A 12,500-nucleotide genomic window follows, 5' to 3' on the forward strand; every position below is an offset into this window, starting at 1 on the left:
GCAACACTGCCTTGTAGTAAGCATTTAATGATGAATTGACTAAATGCAGCTTCCTGCCTTTTTAATAGGATCAAAGTTCCGTGTGTTGTCAGTTAGCATCTGCCTTGTATTTATAAGACAAATAATAACATTGTTGCTGAATGCAGCTTGTGTGTGCTTTGTGCTCCCTTACCCTGTTCAAATGATGAAAAGGAATAAAGTTTGTATTTTATCCAACTACCTGTGCTATAAAGTGATGGCTACAGTGTTTGTAATTTCTTCTACTTTTTCAGTGACACAAAGTTCAAGCTGCTTATCTAATTGGTGAAAATGCAATGTCTGTTTATCAGACTCACTTTGACTATATATGTTGTACCAAGAGATTGTTTATCGTTTACGGCCATACCAGCCTGGGTACTCCCGATCTCGTCTGATCTCGGAAGCTAAGCAGGGTCGGTCCTGGTTAGTACTTGGATGGGAGACCGCCTGGGAATACCAGGTGCTGTAAGCTTTTTGTCCACGAGGGTGTGCTCTTACACTATTTCATCAGCAACACTGCCTTGTAGTAAGCATTTAATGATGAATTGACTAAATGCAGCTTCCTGCTGCAAAATGCAGTCTGTTTATCAGACTCACTTTGACTATATATGTTGTACCAAGAGATTGTTTATCGTTTACGGCCATACCAGCCTGGGTACGCCCGATCTCGTCTGATCTCGGAAGCTAAGCAGGGTCGGGCCTGGTTAGTACTTGGATGGGAGACCGCCTGGGAATACCAGGTGCTGTAAGCTTTTTGTCCACGAGGGTGTGCTCTTACACTATTTCATCAGCAACACTGCCTTGTAGTAAGCATTTAATGATGAATTGACTAAATGCAGCTTCCTGCTGCAAAATGCAGTCTGTTTATCAGACTCACTTTGACTATATATGTTGTACCAAGAGATTGTTTATCGTTTACGGCCATACCAGCCTGGGTACGCCCGATCTCGTCTGATCTCGGAAGCTAAGCAGGGTCGGGCCTGGTTAGTACTTGGATGGGAGACCGCCTGGGAATACCAGGTGCTGTAAGCTTTTTGTCCACGAGGGTGTGCTCTTACACTATTTCATCAGCAACACTGCCTTGTAGTAAGCATTTAATGATGAATTGACTAAATGCAGCTTCCTGCTGCAAAATGCAGTCTGTTTATCAGACTCACTTTGACTATATATGTTGTACCAAGAGATTGTTTATCGTTTACGGCCATACCAGCCTGGGTACGCCCGATCTCGTCTGATCTCGGAAGCTAAGCAGGGTCGGGCCTGGTTAGTACTTGGATGGGAGACCGCCTGGGAATACCAGGTGCTGTAAGCTTTTTGTCCACGAGGGTGTGCTCTTACACTATTTCATCAGCAACACTGCCTTGTAGTAAGCATTTAATGATGAATTGACTAAATGCAGCTTCCTGCTGAAAAATGCAGTCTGTTTATCAGACTCACTTTGACTATATATGTTGTACCAAGAGGTTGTTTATCGTTTACGGCCATACCAGCCTGGGTACGCCCTTCCTGTGCTGGAGAGTGAGACAGGTGTTGCTGATTGAGCTAAGGTTGAGTGTTTGCTCCAGAGTGTTTTGTTTGATTTCTTGGTGGTTTTTAGTTCAATCTCATTTTTGTTTATTGAATAAGTTTGAGCATTTGTTTGGTTGTGTTCCCCGGCAGCATATTGCTGTTTGGGGGACTTTCCTCCAGTCGTTTTGGATACAATGGCTTCGACCCATGCAGACAAAAGAATGACGAGCAAAGGAAATATAGATAATGGTTCTACAATTAGACAGACGCAAAATTATGAAAAGACCTTAACAGTTGCTGTGGAAATTATGGGTGAAGAAAAAATTACTATGATGGAGTTATTGAGCGGGATTAAGGAAGTTTGTGGACTGGTGTGCGGATGTCGGTTCAAAGCCGAAAATCGATATGAAGTGACATTGTCAAGTGTGAGAGGAAAAGAAAAGCTGATCGATGGTTTTAAAATTCGGAACTGCCGTATCATGGCTAAGGATCTATCACTTGATGAAATGGTCGTATCTTTCTTAAACCTTCCAGTGTACATAACAGACGAGGTCATCCTGGAACGGCTTAGAGCATGGGGTGTGTCTGCGGTGTCACCAGTGAAGAGGCGCTTCTGGCCGGGGACAGAAGTTGCAGATGGTACGCGCTTCTGTAAAGTGAAATTCACAGACACTGTGCGCTCGCTGCCATATTCGACCAAATTTGAGACGTTGGAAGGGACAGAGTATTTCAGAGTGATACACGACCGTCAGGTCAAGGTTTGCAGACTTTGTATTCAGCCAGGACACGTTCTACGTGATTGCCCTGATTTTGCCTGTCATAAGTGTGGTGAGCAGGGGCATTACGCAAGAGAGTGTAATGGGAGAAGAGAACGCGGTTGTGTTGGTTGCGGGAGGAGTGTTAGGCAGTGCTCCTGTACCCAGGGTGATGGAGCTCCTGGATTGTCAAATCAGGTAATCAGCGGGGATGGTGTGGAGGAGAGCGAGATGGAGGAATCTGGGGAGGAAATGAGGATGGGGGAGGAGTCCCAGAGACGGATGGAGGATGAAGAAGACCAGAGGCAGTCGGAGGATGAAGAAGAGAAGGGGCCATGTCCTGTGGGAAAGGAGGTCTCCAAGGGGAAGGATATCAGTTCAAGCCTAGACGGTGTGGAGATGGAGGGCGTTCCTGGTGGAGAGGAGGGGGTAGCGGGGTGTACGGGAGAAGCAACTGGAGCGGCATTGGCTTCGGATTCTGGGGGTGCGGTGGAGAACCCGAAGGTGTCTGTAGTCCCGGGAGGCTCTTCTCAGGAGATGGCTCCTGCTCGGGATGATTCTTACAAGCGTAAAGGGTCTGGAGAAGAGATGACGGGGGAAGAGATGGAGTTTATACAATCTGAGCGGAGGGATAATAAAAAGAACCTGATAGCCAAGAAGAAGAAAAGGGTAAAAGATCTATCATGACGGACTGGATTGATTTCCTCCTCTATGTATCCGTTATGGTGAGAGTTGTCTCTATCAACACCAATGGACTTCGTAGCAAAGAAAAGCTAGAGCTGGTGTTGGAAGCTTTCTGTGCAGACATATTATGTCTTCAGGAGACTCACTGGACTGAGCCGTATATGGATAACGTAAGACAGCGATGGAATGGACAAATGTACGTGAGTAATGGTACTGTGCGTGCATGTGGAGTAGCTATTTTGGTTAAACAAGATGTTGTGTCTAATTTAAGTTTGTTATGTGCTGATAATGAAGGTCGAATGGTGGGAGTGGGTTTCACGTTTAAAGGTGTGGATTATTCATTGTACAATGTGTATGCTCCTAATACTGAAATTGAGAGAAGGGTTTTGTTTATGTCTATGGGGGGATTATGTGGGAGAAACTGTCTGCTTGTTGGAGATTTTAATGTATGGATGGATAGGTTGGATGCCTCAAGTAGCGCACATTTTGGCTCTGACTCTTCTCGTGGCGCACTATTAAAGGTAATGCAGGATGAGGATTTGGTGGATATATGGAGGGAGAGGAATCCAGATAAGCGGGTGTTCTCTCGCAGACAAGTGGTGAGGGGAGAGCTCAGGCAGTCACGCATAGATTTGTGTCTTGCTCATAGAGCGGTTGCGAACTTGGTTGTGGGGGTAGAGTATTCCCACACATTTTTTAGTGACCATGATGCTCTGCTTTTCCGGCTGGGTGCGTCGAGGGAGGGGAGGGTGGGGGGGTTGTGGTGTCTTAATGCCAGTCTGCTGAAGGATGAGGGGTTTAAGTGAGCAGTGAAAGAGTGTGTGAATGAGGCCATGTCAGATCCTCTGTTTGAGTCTGATGTGTGTGTGTGGTGGGAAGGTTTAAAAGGGGAGTTCAAGCGGCTGGCAATATATTGTGCAAGACAGGCTAGTGTGGTAAGAAGGAGGGAAGAGAGGATTCTTAAGTCCCACCTGATATTTGAGTTAGAAAAGATAGAAAATTGTCCAGGATATGATATTGCAGATTACCTGAGGCTGCGGGAGGAGTTGAAGGTCTTAGAGAGGCATAGGTGTATGGGGGCAGTGGTGAGGAGTAGAGCGCAGTATGTAGTGGAGGGGGAGAGGAGTACTGCTTTTTTTCTGGGGTTAGAAAGGCGGAAGCAGGAAAGGAGTTTTCTAACTGAGCTTTTAAATGAGCGGGGGGAGAGGGTGACAGATTTGGAAGGTATTTTGAATACAGTGCATTCTTTTTATAAAGGTTTATTTACTTCAGGCGGGGTGGATGAGGTGTGTATGAGAAGTGTGCTAGAAGCAGTGGAGGTAAGGGTGTCAACTGATGATGTGGAGATGTGTGATGCCGATTTTACATTGGCAGAGGTTAAAGCTGCAATCTTAGGCCTGAATTTGAATAAGAGCCCAGGTTCAGATGGTCTGACTGCAGAGTTTTACCGTGAGTTTAGTGACATAATAGCCCCACTGATGCTGCGTGTATTTGAGTGTATGGAGGAGAGGAGGGAAGTCCCAGAATCATTAGCTTTGGGGGTGTTGAATGTGGTGTACAAAAGGAAGGGAAGTCGACTGAAACTTGAGAACTACAGACCGATAACCCTTTTGAACTCTGACAATAAGGTGCTGGCTAAGGTAATGGCCAATAGGTTGAAAAAGGTGATGGGTAGCATTATAGCACCTACTCAGGCCTATGGGGTACCGGGGAGGGATATAGTTGACACCCTCTGCACTATCCGGGATGTAGTGAGGCATATGGGGGATGTGGGTGGGGTGGTGCTCTGTATGGATCTGAATAAAGCCTTTGATCGGGTGGAGCATCGGTTCCTGTTAGAGACCATGGCAAAATTTGGGTTTGGGCCTCGTATAAAAGAATGGGTGAAGCTTTTGTATGGGTCAGCTAGCAGTGTCGTTAAGTGTAATGGTGTGCTGACTGATCCCTTTCCCCTGGGCAGGTCTGTTAGGCAGGGTTGTCCACTGTCTGCTTTGCTGTACAGCATATCAGTTGAGCCTTTGGCTGCTTTTGTTAAGCGTGATAGAGGAGTGCATGGAGTAGACCTGCCGGGGGGTGGCGTTAGTGTGCTGCATCATTACGCTGATGATACCACCTGTACTGTGCGGGATGGAGGGAGTGTGAATTGTCTGATGAAGTGTTTTGATGTGTATGGGAGAGCTTCTGGGGCTAAGGTGAATGTTGAAAAATCTGAAATGTTATGCGTTTCTGATACGGTTGTGTCTACAAGTAACATTCCTTTTAAGACTGTTACAGAACATTTGAGAATTTTGGGTGTGAATATTGGGGTAGATGAGCTGGAGGCGAGAGACTTTACTTGGACAGGGGTGATTAATAAAATGAAGTCGACCTTGAATTACTGGAAACAAAGGAAATTAAAATTGAGGGGGAAAGTGGTGGTGGTGAATGCTCTGTTGATGTCAAAATGTGTATATACTTTAGGGGTTCTGGACATGCCTGTATGGGCTCTGAAGGAAATTAATAATGTAGTGTCTGGGTTCCTGTGGGGTGGGAAGGGTGTGAAAATTGCTCATGATGTGATGATAGCAGATTATGATAGGGGTGGGTTGAGATTAGTAGATCTGGAGGTTAAGTTAAAAGCCATACGGGTTAAGAGAGTGAAACAGTTTTTGTACGGGGAGGAGGGTCAGGGGTGGAAGGAGTTTTTCAGACATTGGTTGCATAGGAGTGGAGGATGCGGAGATTATGGGTTGTTAATGTGTTTAAAGCCTAGCATGTATGCAGAGGTGCCTGCCTTTTATCAGGAGGTGTTCAGGGCCTGGGCAGAGTTTTTACCGCAGGTTAGCTATGAGTGTGACTCTATTGGGGTGATTTTGAATCTACCGGTTTTTATGAACCCATTGCTGCAATCTGAGGGAAAGATGCTGGAGAGTAAGGTGCTTATGAGGGCAGGTATGATAAGAGTGAGGGACTTTAGGTATGAGGTGGTGCCGGGGTTCCTGCCTGATCAGGCGATATTAGATACTGTCTGGAGTGTAGATGAGGATGTCAGGAAAGGGACGGTGTTGAGAATGTATGAGAGGATAAAGGAGTGTTTTCCAAGGGAGTGGGTGAGGCTGCTGGACAATCACATGAGTAAGGGGGTATTAGAGACTTTGCCTGAGATGCAGGTGAAATGTGGGGAGTCTGTGCAAGCCTTATCCTCTACCAAGGTGAGGGCCTTCTACTGGGCTCTTCTTACCAGGAAGGTCAAGGCGCCTGCATCTGAGAAAGTGTGGAGGCAAGTGTTTCCAGGGTTGGATGTGGAGCGGTTGTGGGAGAAGATGGTAGTGAGGCTCAACAGTCTTGAATGTACACATTTTGATTTTATGTTGAGGCACAATCGGGTGTTTACCAAGGTGGTGTTACATCAGGTAGACAGGTCAGTGTCTCGTGTGTGTGACGTATGTAGAGTTATGGATGAAAATCTGATGCACATGATGTTTGAGTGTGTCGAGGTAGCTGGGTTCTATGTGAGGTTGAGGGACATGCTAGAAAGGTACTGGGGAGTAGAGTTAATAGGAGGGGTGGATTGGAGGTGTTTGGTATTGTTTGGAGTGTGTCAGCATGTGAAGGGGGTGAATATTGAATTATTGAATTTTATGCTGTCACATGCAAGGTATGCTGTATATTCGAGGAGGAACTTGGCAAGGTTTGAGGGCAAGAGGGTGACAGTGTGGAAGGTGTTTGAAGGTATGGTCAAGAAGGATGTGGGATTGATGCATAGGTCTAGGCAGAAGGATTTTGAAAGTGTGTTTGTGAAGGATTGTGGATTCATTGCTGTGGGGGAGGATGGAGGTTTGGTGTATGGGTTTTGATGTGCAAAGTTTTGGAGAGATATCATCAATCATTTAAAAAAATTGTTTTTGAGAATTTCTTAGTTTTTATTTGATAGGGGGTTGCTTTTAACCTCTCTAATTTCATGGAATTTGTTTTATCTTAGTCTTGTATGTAATGTTTGTATGAAGTTGGTTTGGAATTTTTATTTTGTTTGGTTTTATTTGATAGTGGGTAAAATTGGATGCCTACCGATGTTTAGTCTTGTGTTGATTGAAGGTTTTGCATATTGAATTGAAAAATTGTAAAATAAGATTTTTATAATAAAAAAAAAAAAAAAAAAAGGTACGCCCGATCTCGTCTGATCTCGGAAGCTAAGCAGGGTCGGGCCTGGTTAGTACTTGGATGGGAGACCGCCTGGGAATACCAGGTGCTGTAAGCTTTTTGTCCACGAGGGTGTGCTCTTACACTATTTCATCAGCAACACTGCCTTGTAGTAAGGATTTAATGATGAATTGACTAAATGCAGCTTCCTGCTGCAAAATGCAGTCTGTTTATCAGACTCACTTTGACTATATATGTTGTACCAAGAGATTGTTTATCGTTTACGGCCATACCAGCCTGGGTACGCCCGATCTCGTCTGATCTCGGAAGCTAAGCAGGGTCGGTCCTGGTTAGTACTTGGATGGGAGACCGCCTGGGAATACCAGGTGCTGTAAGCTTTTTGTCCACGAGGGTGTGCTCTTACACTATTTCATCAGCAACACTGCCTTGTAGTAAGCATTTAATGATGAATTGACTAAATGCAGCTTCCTGCTGAAAAATGCAGTCTGTTTATCAGACTCACTTTGACTATATATGTTGTACCAAGAGGTTGTTTATCATTTACGGCCATACCAGCCTGGGTACGCCCGATCTCGTCTGATCTCGGAAGCTAAGCAGGGTCGGGCCTGGTTAGTACTTGGATGGGAGACCGCCTGGGAATACCAGGTGCTGTAACCTTTTTGTCCACGAGGGTGTGCTCTTACACTATTTCATCAGCAACACTGCCTTGTAGTAAGCATTTAATGATGAATTGACTAAATGCAGCTTCCTGCTGCAAAATGCAGTCTGTTTATCAGACTCACTTTGACTATATATGTTGTACCAAGAGATTGTTTATCGTTTACGGCCATACCAGCCTGGGTACGCCCGATCTCGTCTGATCTCGGAAGCTAAGCAGGGTCGGGCCTGGTTAGTACTTGGATGGGAGACCGCCTGGGAATACCAGGTGCTGTAAGCTTCTTGTCCACGAGGGTGTGCTCTTACACTATTTCATCAGCAACACTGCCTTGTAGTAAGCATTTAATGATGAATTGACTAAATGCAGCTTCCTGCTGAAAAATGCAGTCTGTTTATCAGACTCACTTTGACTATATATGTTGTACCAAGAGGTTGTTTATCGTTTACGGCCATACCAGCCTGGGTACGCCTGATCTCGTCTGATCTCGGAAGCTAAGCAGGGTCGGGCCTGGTTAGTACTTGGATGGGAGACCGCCTGGGAATACCAGGTGCTGTAAGCTTTTTGTCCACGCGGGTGTGCTCTTACACTATTTCATCAGCAACACTGCCTTGTAGTAAGCATTTAATGATGAATTGACTAAATGCAGCTTCCTGCTGCAAAATGCAGTCTGTTTATCAGACTCACTTTGACTATATATGTTGTACCAAGAGATTGTTTATCGTTTACGGCCATACCAGCCTGGGTACGCCCGATCTCGTCTGATCTCGGAAGCTAAGCAGGGTCGGGCCTGGTTAGTACTTGGATGGGAGACCGCCTGGGAATACCAGGTGCTGTAAGCTTTTTGTCCACGAGGGTGTGCTCTTACACTATTTCATCAGCAACACTGCCTTGTAGTAAGCATTTAATGATGAATTGACTAAATGCAGCTTCCTGCTGCAAAATGCAGTCTGTTTATCAGACTCACTTTGACTATATATGTTGTACCAAGAGATTGTTTATCGTTTACGGCCATACCAGCCTGGGTACGCCCGATCTCGTCTGATCTCGGAAGCTAAACAGGGTCGGGCCTGGTTAGTACTTGGATGGGAGACCGCCTGGGAATACCAGGTGCTGTAAGCTTTTTGTCCACGAGGGTGTGCTCTTACACTATTTCATCAGCAACACTGCCTTGTAGTAAGCATTTAATGATGAATTGACTAAATGCAGCTTCCTGCTGCAAAATGCAGTCTGTTTATCAGACTCACTTTGACTATATATGTTGTACCAAGAGATTGTTTATCGTTTACGGCCATACCAGCCTGGGTACGCCCGATCTCGTCTGATCTCGGAAGCTAAGCAGGGTTGGGCCTGGTTAGTACTTGGATGGGAGACCGCCTGGGAATACCAGGTGCTGTAAGCTTTTTGTCCACGAGGGTGTGCTCTTACACTATTTCATCAGCAACACTGCCTTGTAGTAAGCATTTAATGATGAATTGACTAAATGCAGCTTCCTGCTGAAAAATGCAGTCTGTTTATCAGACTCACTTTGACTATATATGTTGTACCAAGAGATTGTTTATCATTTACGGCCATACCAGCCTGGGTACGCCCGATCTCGTCTGATCTCGGAAGCTAAGCAGGGTCGGGCCTGGTTAGTACTTGGATGGGAGACCGCCTGGGAATACCAGGTGCTGTAAGCTTTTTGTCCACGAGGGTGTGCTCTTACACTATTTCATCAGCAACACTGCCTTGTAGTAAGCATTTAATGATGAATTGACTAAATGCAGCTTCCTGCTGCAAAATGCAGTCTGTTTATCAGACTCACTTTGACTATATATGTTGTACCAAGAGATTGTTTATCGTTTACGGCCATACCAGCCTGGGTACGCCCGATCTCGTCTGATCTCGGAAGCTAAGCAGGGTTGGGCCTGGTTAGTACTTGGATGGGAGACCGCCTGGGAATACCAGGTGCTGTAAGCTTTTTGTCCACGAGGGTGTGCTCTTACACTATTTCATCAGCAACACTGCCTTGTAGTAAGCATTTAATGATGAATTGACTAAATGCAGCTTCCTGCTGAAAAATGCAGTCTGTTTATCAGACTCACTTTGACTATATATGTTGTACCAAGAGGTTGTTTATCATTTACGGCCATACCAGCCTGGGTACGCCCGATCTCGTCTGATCTCGGAAGCTAAGCAGGGTCGGGCCTGGTTAGTACTTGGATGGGAGACCGCCTGGGAATACCAGGTGCTGTAAGCTTTTTGTCCACGAGGGTGTGCTCTTACACTATTTCATCAGCAACACTGCCTTGTAGTAAGCATTTAATGATGAATTGACTAAATGCAGCTTCCTGCTGCAAAATGCAGTCTGTTTATCAGACTCACTTTGACTATATATGTTGTACCAAGAGATTGTTTATCGTTTACGGCCATACCAGCCTGGGTACGCCCGATCTCGTCTGATCTCGGAAGCTAAGCAGGGTTGGGCCTGGTTAGTACTTGGATGGGAGACCGCCTGGGAATACCAGGTGCTGTAAGCTTTTTGTCCACGAGGGTGTGCTCTTACACTATTTCATCAGCAACACTGCCTTGTAGTAAGCATTTAATGATGAATTGACTAAATGCAGCTTCCTGCTGAAAAATGCAGTCTGTTTATCAGACTCACTTTGACTATATATGTTGTACCAAGAGGTTGTTTATCATTTACGGCCATACCAGCCTGGGTACGCCCGATCTCGTCTGATCTTGGAAGCTAAGCAGGGTCGGGCCTGGTTAGTACTTGGATGGGAGACCGCCTGGGAATACCAGGTGCTGTAAGCTTTTTGTCCACGAGGGTGTGCTCTTACACTATTTCATCAGCAACACTGCCTTGTAGTAAGCATTTAATGATGAATTGACTAAATGCAGCTTCCTGCTGCAAAATGCAGTCTGTTTATCAGACTCACTTTGACTATATATGTTGTACCAAGAGATTGTTTATCGTTTACGGCCATACCAGCCTGGGTACGCCCGATCTCGTCTGATCTCGGAAGCTAAGCAGGGTCGGGCCTGGTTAGTACTTGGATGGGAGACCGCCTGGGAATACCAGGTGCTGTAAGCTTTTTGTCCACGAGGGTGTGCTCTTACACTATTTCATCAGCAACACTGCCTTGTAGTAAGCATTTAATGATGAATTGACTAAATGCAGCTTCCTGCTGAAAAATGCAGTCTGTTTATCAGACTCACTTTGACTATATATGTTGTACCAAGAGGTTGTTTATCTTTTACGGCCATACCAGCCTGGGTACGCCCGATCTCGTCTGATCTCGGAAGCTAAGCAGGGTCGGGCCTGGTTAGTACTTGGATGGGAGACCGCCTGGGAATACCAGGTGCTGTAAGCTTTTTGTCCACGCGGGTGTGCTCTTACACTATTTCATCAGCAACACTGCCTTGTAGTAAGCATTTAATGATGAATTGACTAAATGCAGCTTCCTGCTGCAAAATGCAGTCTGTTTATCAGACTCACTTTGACTATATATGTTGTACCAAGAGATTGTTTATTGTTTACGGCCATACCAGCCTGGGTACGCCCGATCTCGTCTGATCTCGGAAGCTAAGCAGGGTTGGGCCTGGTTAGTACTTGGATGGGAGACCGCCTGGGAATACCAGGTGCTGTAAGCTTTTTGTCCACGAGGGTGTGCTCTTACACTATTTCATCAGCAACACTGCCTTGTAGTAAGCATTTAATGATGAATTGACTAAATGCAGCTTCCTGCTGAAAAATGCAGTCTGTTTATCAGACTCACTTTGACTATATATGTTGTACCAAGAGGTTGTTTATCATTTACGGCCATACCAGCCTGAGTACGCCCGATCTCGTCTGATCTCGGAAGCTAAGCAGGGTCGGGCCTGGTTAGTACTTGGATGGGAGACCGCCTGGGAATACCAGGTGCTGTAAGCTTTTTGTCCACGAGGGTGTGCTCTTACACTATTTCATCAGCAACACTGCCTTGTAGTAAGCATTTAATGATGAATTGACTAAATGCAGCTTCCTGCTGAAAAATGCAGTCTGTTTATCAGACTCACTTTGACTATATATGTTGTACCAAGAGGTTGTTTATCGTTTACGGCCATACCAGCCTGGGTACGCCCGATCTCGTCTGATCTCGGAAGCTAAGCAGGGTCGGGCCTGGTTAGTACTTGGATGGGAGACCGCCTGGGAATACCAGGTGCTGTAAGCTTTTTGTCCACGAGGGTGTGCTCTTACACTATTTCATCAGCAACACTGCCTTGTAGTAAGCATTTAATGATGAATTGACTAAATGCAGCTTCCTGCTGCAAAATGCAGTCTGTTTATCAGACTCACTTTGACTATATATGTTGTACCAAGAGATTGTTTATCGTTTACGGCCATACCAGCCTGGGTACGCCCGATCTCGTCTGATCTCGGAAGCTAAGCAGGGTTGGGCCTGGTTAGTACTTGGATGGGAGACCGCCTGGGAATACCAGGTGCTGTAAGCTTTTTGTCCACGAGGGTGTGCTCTTACACTATTTCATCAGCAACACTGCCTTGTAGTAAGCATTTAATGATGAATTGACTAAATGCAGCTTCCTGCTGAAAAATGCAGTCTGTTTATCAGACTCACTTTGACTATATATGTTGTACCAAGAGGTTGTTTATCATTTACGGCCATACCAGCCTGAGTACGCCCGATCTCGTCTGATCTCGGAAGCTAAGCAGGGTCGGGCCTGGTTAGTACTTGGATGGGAGACCGCCT

The 12,500-nt window shown here is 45.7% G+C and overlaps 23 non-coding genes across 23 annotated transcripts in view; all 23 read left to right on the forward strand.

Annotated features, from left to right (window-relative positions):
- Positions 1–371: 371 nt before the first annotated feature.
- On the forward strand, positions 372–490 carry LOC115185358 (5S ribosomal RNA). The gene has a single exon (XR_003875049.1). It is a non-coding gene; the product is annotated as a 5S ribosomal RNA (ribosomal RNA).
- A 161-nt stretch (positions 491–651) lies between these two features.
- Positions 652–770, forward strand: LOC115185255 (5S ribosomal RNA). Its single transcript, XR_003874949.1, has one exon. It is a non-coding gene; the product is annotated as a 5S ribosomal RNA (ribosomal RNA).
- Positions 771–931: 161 nt separating this feature from the next.
- Positions 932–1,050, forward strand: LOC115185256 (5S ribosomal RNA). The gene has a single exon (XR_003874950.1). It is a non-coding gene; the product is annotated as a 5S ribosomal RNA (ribosomal RNA).
- A 161-nt stretch (positions 1,051–1,211) lies between these two features.
- On the forward strand, positions 1,212–1,330 carry LOC115185257 (5S ribosomal RNA). Its single transcript, XR_003874951.1, has one exon. It is a non-coding gene; the product is annotated as a 5S ribosomal RNA (ribosomal RNA).
- A 6,034-nt stretch (positions 1,331–7,364) lies between these two features.
- On the forward strand, positions 7,365–7,483 carry LOC115185349 (5S ribosomal RNA). The gene has a single exon (XR_003875040.1). It is a non-coding gene; the product is annotated as a 5S ribosomal RNA (ribosomal RNA).
- Positions 7,484–7,644: 161 nt separating this feature from the next.
- Positions 7,645–7,763, forward strand: LOC115185359 (5S ribosomal RNA). Its single transcript, XR_003875050.1, has one exon. It is a non-coding gene; the product is annotated as a 5S ribosomal RNA (ribosomal RNA).
- Positions 7,764–7,924: 161 nt separating this feature from the next.
- LOC115185258 (5S ribosomal RNA) lies at positions 7,925–8,043 on the forward strand. Its single transcript, XR_003874952.1, has one exon. It is a non-coding gene; the product is annotated as a 5S ribosomal RNA (ribosomal RNA).
- A 161-nt stretch (positions 8,044–8,204) lies between these two features.
- On the forward strand, positions 8,205–8,323 carry LOC115185289 (5S ribosomal RNA). The gene has a single exon (XR_003874982.1). It is a non-coding gene; the product is annotated as a 5S ribosomal RNA (ribosomal RNA).
- Positions 8,324–8,484: 161 nt separating this feature from the next.
- Positions 8,485–8,603, forward strand: LOC115185259 (5S ribosomal RNA). Its single transcript, XR_003874953.1, has one exon. It is a non-coding gene; the product is annotated as a 5S ribosomal RNA (ribosomal RNA).
- Positions 8,604–8,764: 161 nt separating this feature from the next.
- LOC115185285 (5S ribosomal RNA) lies at positions 8,765–8,883 on the forward strand. The gene has a single exon (XR_003874978.1). It is a non-coding gene; the product is annotated as a 5S ribosomal RNA (ribosomal RNA).
- A 161-nt stretch (positions 8,884–9,044) lies between these two features.
- On the forward strand, positions 9,045–9,163 carry LOC115185467 (5S ribosomal RNA). Its single transcript, XR_003875135.1, has one exon. It is a non-coding gene; the product is annotated as a 5S ribosomal RNA (ribosomal RNA).
- A 161-nt stretch (positions 9,164–9,324) lies between these two features.
- LOC115185306 (5S ribosomal RNA) lies at positions 9,325–9,443 on the forward strand. Its single transcript, XR_003874999.1, has one exon. It is a non-coding gene; the product is annotated as a 5S ribosomal RNA (ribosomal RNA).
- A 161-nt stretch (positions 9,444–9,604) lies between these two features.
- On the forward strand, positions 9,605–9,723 carry LOC115185229 (5S ribosomal RNA). Its single transcript, XR_003874926.1, has one exon. It is a non-coding gene; the product is annotated as a 5S ribosomal RNA (ribosomal RNA).
- Positions 9,724–9,884: 161 nt separating this feature from the next.
- On the forward strand, positions 9,885–10,003 carry LOC115185307 (5S ribosomal RNA). The gene has a single exon (XR_003875000.1). It is a non-coding gene; the product is annotated as a 5S ribosomal RNA (ribosomal RNA).
- A 161-nt stretch (positions 10,004–10,164) lies between these two features.
- LOC115185241 (5S ribosomal RNA) lies at positions 10,165–10,283 on the forward strand. Its single transcript, XR_003874937.1, has one exon. It is a non-coding gene; the product is annotated as a 5S ribosomal RNA (ribosomal RNA).
- A 161-nt stretch (positions 10,284–10,444) lies between these two features.
- Positions 10,445–10,563, forward strand: LOC115185373 (5S ribosomal RNA). Its single transcript, XR_003875063.1, has one exon. It is a non-coding gene; the product is annotated as a 5S ribosomal RNA (ribosomal RNA).
- A 161-nt stretch (positions 10,564–10,724) lies between these two features.
- Positions 10,725–10,843, forward strand: LOC115185260 (5S ribosomal RNA). The gene has a single exon (XR_003874954.1). It is a non-coding gene; the product is annotated as a 5S ribosomal RNA (ribosomal RNA).
- A 161-nt stretch (positions 10,844–11,004) lies between these two features.
- LOC115185292 (5S ribosomal RNA) lies at positions 11,005–11,123 on the forward strand. The gene has a single exon (XR_003874985.1). It is a non-coding gene; the product is annotated as a 5S ribosomal RNA (ribosomal RNA).
- Positions 11,124–11,284: 161 nt separating this feature from the next.
- LOC115185254 (5S ribosomal RNA) lies at positions 11,285–11,403 on the forward strand. Its single transcript, XR_003874948.1, has one exon. It is a non-coding gene; the product is annotated as a 5S ribosomal RNA (ribosomal RNA).
- A 161-nt stretch (positions 11,404–11,564) lies between these two features.
- LOC115185298 (5S ribosomal RNA) lies at positions 11,565–11,683 on the forward strand. The gene has a single exon (XR_003874991.1). It is a non-coding gene; the product is annotated as a 5S ribosomal RNA (ribosomal RNA).
- A 161-nt stretch (positions 11,684–11,844) lies between these two features.
- LOC115185261 (5S ribosomal RNA) lies at positions 11,845–11,963 on the forward strand. Its single transcript, XR_003874955.1, has one exon. It is a non-coding gene; the product is annotated as a 5S ribosomal RNA (ribosomal RNA).
- A 161-nt stretch (positions 11,964–12,124) lies between these two features.
- On the forward strand, positions 12,125–12,243 carry LOC115185265 (5S ribosomal RNA). Its single transcript, XR_003874959.1, has one exon. It is a non-coding gene; the product is annotated as a 5S ribosomal RNA (ribosomal RNA).
- Positions 12,244–12,404: 161 nt separating this feature from the next.
- Positions 12,405–12,500, forward strand: part of LOC115185300 (5S ribosomal RNA) — a 119-nt gene continuing 23 nt past the window's right edge. The window contains exon 1 of the ribosomal RNA XR_003874993.1: positions 12,405–12,500. This exon is cut by the window's right edge and continues 23 nt beyond it. This is a non-coding gene — a ribosomal RNA (5S ribosomal RNA).

The sequence above is a fragment of the Salmo trutta genome, unplaced genomic scaffold (genome assembly GCF_901001165.1).
Source record: "Salmo trutta unplaced genomic scaffold, fSalTru1.1, whole genome shotgun sequence".
Taxonomy (NCBI): Eukaryota; Metazoa; Chordata; class Actinopteri; order Salmoniformes; family Salmonidae; genus Salmo; species Salmo trutta.